We start from the raw sequence: 5,422 nt of genomic DNA, 5'->3' as shown, positions 1-5,422 counted from the left end.
TTTTCTTTTATCATTTTGTATAATAAAGATATGAGCTATACTGCTTCTGTCAAGAGGGTTGTAAATATTTCATTATTGCTTTATATAGAAAGGAAATAAAAGCCAATTGCTGAAACAATTCAGATTGGGAAATGTGAAATGCTATTTGGCCAAGGAGAAACCTGAAATTGATGGAATTGGAGGATTGAAATGAAGCCCAGCAGTCACTCAGCCTTTCCCCTGCCTTCGCACCAGAAGTTATTCAAACACATCCAGGCTCTTGGCTAGAAAGTCTCTTGGAAGCAATTTCGAGTCTTAACACAAAATATTAGATAGGAAGAACTTCTCATTGCATTTGACCATAAACACATTCTTTATTTTCTCTCCTCTATAATATTTTTCTAGTTTTTATCATAACGTTTGTCCCTTTCATTCGGCTTCCTGATGAAGAACTGATTAGGTCCCCGAACAAGGTGTTCTGCTTTCTGTTGGAGGTTTTCTGAGATCTAATCTAAAAACTCCCTTAATGTAGTAGTTCAGGCCTGTGTTCTCTCACCCTTGATAAAAATGTTCTGATTACATGCTTGCCTTTCTTGTGGGTGTCAGAGCCTGTCTGCCTTACTCTCCTTCTCCAGCTCTGAGAAGCCATAATGTTACAGACTGAATCATGCCCCCTCCAAAATTCATATATTGAAGATCTAACCCCCAGCACCTCAGAAGGTGACTGTGTTTGGAGATGGAGGTCTTTAAAGAGGCAATTAAGTTAAAACAAGGTCACTGGGGTAGGCCCTAATCTAATATGACCTTATGACAATAGAAGATTAGGTTGCAGACACACCGAGGGAAGACTCAGGGAGAGGGTGGCCATCTACAAGCGAAGCAGAAAGACCTTAGAAGAAGCTAACCCTGCTGACACTTTAATCTTGGACATCTAGCCTCCAGAATTTAGAGAAAATAAATGTCTGTGGTTTAAGCCCCTAGTCTGTGATACCTTGTTATGGCAGTGCTAGCACACTAATATAATACCTAAATCCAAGCATGCGATGGAAACTTCTGACCAGACCAGAGGGAGCCCCTCAACCTTCCATCCCTATTCAGGTGGTCCCTAGGTCCCTTCTCCCCTGCATCCTCCTGGATTCTGATGGATAGTCCCTCCTGCTCTGTTCCTGCCAGGTTCTGCTGGTCACCTCCCTTATTCTGCCTATAGAACAATGGTTTTCCAATCTTGGGGAGCTTCAGCATCACTGCTCTGTGAATGCAGATTCCCAGGACAGGGATCCAGAGATTCAAATTTACTTGTTCAGTGATGGGGCTGGGAAAACTGAATTTTTAGTAAATACTCCCAGGTCATTTTGAGAAACCCCTCAACGATATTTTCTCTTTCCTGTCTCTCTAACCTAGTGGTCCTCCACCTTGACTGCATATTACAGTTACTTGGGGACCTTTTTAAAACCCATGCCCAAGCACACCCAAGATATTCTGAATTAATCTTGGGTGGGGCCTGAATGTCAATATGTTATTTTATATTTATTTTTTATTTTTTAATTAAGTTTATTGGAGTAATATTGGTTAATTACATAATTTTCCGGTGTACATTATAATTTGACATCTGTATATTCTATTGTGTGTTTATCAAAGTCCAGTTTCCTTCAACTACCATATATTTGATCCCCTTTACCCACTTCACCCTCCTCCTACCCTCCTATATTTGACCCCCTTTAACCATCTACCTTACCCGCTCTTCTCCTAACCCCTACCCTCTGGTAACCACTAGTCTATTGTCCATGTCCATGAGTCTCTGTTTGTCCTGTTCATTTGTTGCTTTTAGGTTTATATCCCACATATAAGGGATATCGTGTGATTTTCAACTATTTCTGTCTGGATTATTTCACTTAGCATGATTATCTCGAGGTCCATCAAGGTTGTCACAAATGGCAGTATATCATCTCTTCTTATGGCTGAGCAATATTCCATTGTATATATGTACCACAGCTTCTTTAGTCAATCATCTATCATAAGACACTTCGGTTGCTTCCATGTCCTGGACACTGTGAATAATGCTGCTATGAACATTGGTGTGCAAATATCTTTTCGGATATGGGTTTTCAAGTCTTTGGGGTAAATACCCAGTAGAGGGATTGCTGGATCATATGGTAGATCAAGTCTTAGTTTTTTCAGGAACCTCCATACTGTTTTCCATAGTAGCTGTACCAATTTTCAGTCCCACCAGCGAAGTATGAGGGCTCCTTTTTCTCCGCATCCTCTCCAACATTTGTTATTACTTGTCCTGTTGATTATAGCTATTCTAACAGGTGTGAGATGGTATCTCATTGTGGTTTTCATTTGCATTTCCCTAATAGCTAGCGATGTTGAGCATCTTTTCAAATATTTGTTGGCCATTTGTATGTCCTCTAGGGAGAAGCGTCTGTTCAGGTCCTCTGCCCATTTTTTGATTGGATCATTTCGTTTTTTGTTATTATTGAGTTGTATGAGTTCTTTGTATATTTTGGATATTAGGCCCTTATCGGAGGTGTTGCTTGCAAATATATTTTCCCATTCAAATGGTTGTCTCTTTACCTTATTAACGATTTTTTTTGTTGTTGAGCAGAAGCTTTTTAGTTTGATGTAGTCCCATTCATTTATTTTAGCTTTCACTTCCCTTGCTTTTGAGGTCAAATTCATAAAATTCTCTTTAAGTCCAAGGTCTTTCAGTTTAGTTCCTATGTTTTATTCTATGCATTTTATTGTTTCAGGTCTTATATTCAGGTCCTTCACCCATTTTGACTTAATTTTGGTGTGTGGAGATGACAACAGCCTAGTTTCATTCTTTTGCAGGTGGCTTTCCAGTTTTCCCAGCACCACTTATTGAAGAGGCTTTCCTCTCTCCACTGTATGTTTTTTGGCTCTTTTGTCAAAAATTATTTGCCCATATAAATATGGGTTTACCTCTGGACTCTCGAGTCTGTTCCACTGGTCCATGTATCTGTTTTGCTGCCAATACCATGTCGTTTTGATTACTGTCACTTTATAGTATAATTTGAAGCCAGGCAGAGTGATGCCTCCAGCTTCATTCTTTTTTCTCAGGATGGCTTTGCCAATTCGGGGTCTTTTGTGCTTCCATACAAGTCTGATGATTTTTTGTTCTCTTTCTTTTAGAAAAACACCAATAGGAGTTTAAAGGGATTGCATTAAATCTGTATAATGCTTTAGGTAATAAGGTCACTTTAACTATGTTGATTCTTCCAATCCAAGAACACAGAATCTTCCCATTTCTCTGTATCTTCTTTGATTTTTTTAATAGGATCTTGTAGTTTTCACTATATAGGTTGTATATTTCATTATGTAGGTTTCATTATATATATGATTCATTAAATTTATTCCTAGGTATTTTATTATTCTTTTTGGTGGAATTGCAAAAGGAATTATTTTTTCCACTTCTTTTTCCAACACTTCATTAATAGAGTCTAGAAACGCTATAGATTTTTGAACGTTGATTTTGTATCCAGAGATTTACTGTATTTGCTTATTGTTTCTAGTAGTGCTCGTGGAGTATTTAGGGTTTTCTATATAGAGAATCATGTCATCCACGAATAGTGAGTTTGACTTCTTCATTTCCTATTTGGATGTCTTTTATATCTTTCTCTTGTCTGACTGCACTTGCTAGGACCTCCAATGTTATATTGAATAACAGTGGTGATAGTGGACAGCCTGATCTTAGAGGGAGGGTGTTTAGTTTTTCACCATTAAGTATAATATTGGCTGAGGGTTTGTCATACATGGCCTTTGTTATGTTAAGGTACATTCCTTCTATACCGTTTTTGTTAAGTGTTTTGATCATAAATGGATGCTGTATCTTGTCGAAGGCTTTTTCTGCATCTATTGATATGATCATATGATTCTTATTTTTTAATTTGTTTATGCGGTATATCATATTAATCGATCTACGTATGTTGAACCATCCCTATGCCCCTAAGATGAAGCCTACTTGATCCTGGTGTATAATCTTTTTAATATATTGCTGTATTCAGTTCGCTAGTATCTTATTTGAGATTTTTGCATCTTTGTTCATGAGAGATATTGGTCTATAGTTTTCTCTTTTTGTGTTTTCTTTACCAGGTTTTGGTATCAGGGTGATATTGGCCTCATAAAATGAGATGAGAATTATTGCCTCTTCTTCGATTTTTTGGAAGAGTTTAGGAGAATAGGTATTAAACCTTCTTTGCATGTTTGGTAAAATTCACTGGTGAAGCCATCTGGTCCTGAACTTTTACTTTTTGGTAGGTTTTGGATGATTGTTTCAATTTGCATACTGATCGGTCTATTTAGATTTTCCAGTTCTTCTTGATTCAGTCTAGGAAGGTTGTATTTTTCTAAGTACTGGTCCATGTCTTCTAGGTTATTAAATTTGGTGTTATATACTTTTTCATAGTACTCTTGCATGATCCTTTGTATTTCTGTGATGTCAGTCACAATTTCCCCTCTTTCATCTCTGATTTTGTTTATTTGTGTCCTTTCTCTTTTTTCTTTAGTGAGTCTAGCCAGGGGGTTGTCAATTTTATTAACCTTTTCAAAGAACCAGCTCTTTGTTGCATTAATTTTTTCTATTGTGTTTTTTGTTGTTGTTGTTGTTGTTTTCAATTTCATTTATTTCTCTCTAATTTTGATTATTTCTTTCCTTCTGCTGACTTTAGGCTTCATTTGTTTTTCCTTTTTGAGTTTTTATGATGAAGCATTAGGTTGCTTATTTGGGCTTGTTCTTGTTTTTAGAGATAGGCCTGTAATGTTATGAATCTTCCCCTTATGACCTCTTTAGCCATGTCCCAAAAGTTTTGATATGTTGTACTGTCATTATCATTCTTTTCTATGTATCTTTTTTTTTAGTGCCTATGGCACCTGGTCTTCTTAGGTGGTCTCCCATCCAAGACCTAACCAGGCCCGACCCTGCTTAGCTTTCAAGATCAGATGAGATCGGGCACATTCAGGGTGGCATGGTCGTAGACTCTATGTATCTCTTGATCTCTCTTCTCATTTCTTCTCTGACCTAGTTATTCTTCAGTAGCATGTTATTTAATCTCCATGTATTTGTGGTTCTTCCTGATTTCTTTTTGCAGTTGATCTCTAGTTTCAAAGCATTATGATCAGAGAATATGGTTGGTATGATTCCAACCCTCTTATATTTGTTGAGGCTATCTCTGTGTCCCATTATGTGGTTGATTCTACACTAGAGAAGAATATATAAGCAGCTGTTTTGGAATGGAAGGCTCTGTAAATGTCATTTATGTCTAGTTAGTCTAATGTGTCACTTAAAGATGTTATTTCCTTATTGATTTTCTGTTTGGATAATTGGTCCATATCCAACAGTGGGGTATTTAGGTCCCCTACTACAATATTGTTTTGATCTGTTTCTCCCTTTAGTTCTGTTAGTAATTGCTTTATATATTTC

At 37.1% G+C, this 5,422-nt stretch overlaps 1 protein-coding gene and 1 pseudogene across 1 annotated transcript in view; both read right to left on the bottom strand.

The window, feature by feature from the left end:
- Nucleotides 1-5,422, bottom strand: part of TMEM163 (transmembrane protein 163) — a 370,074-nt gene that overhangs the window by 234,078 nt on the left and 130,574 nt on the right. The window lies entirely within an intron of this gene.
- LOC111736113 lies at nt 4,861-4,979 on the bottom strand (annotated as a pseudogene).

The sequence above is a fragment of the Pteropus vampyrus genome, unplaced genomic scaffold (assembly GCF_000151845.1).
Source record: "Pteropus vampyrus isolate Shadow unplaced genomic scaffold, Pvam_2.0 Scaffold17, whole genome shotgun sequence".
Taxonomy (NCBI): Eukaryota; Metazoa; Chordata; class Mammalia; order Chiroptera; family Pteropodidae; genus Pteropus; species Pteropus vampyrus.
The sequence above is the reverse complement of the archived record's forward strand: the minus strand, read 5'-3'. Positions and strand labels throughout refer to the sequence as shown.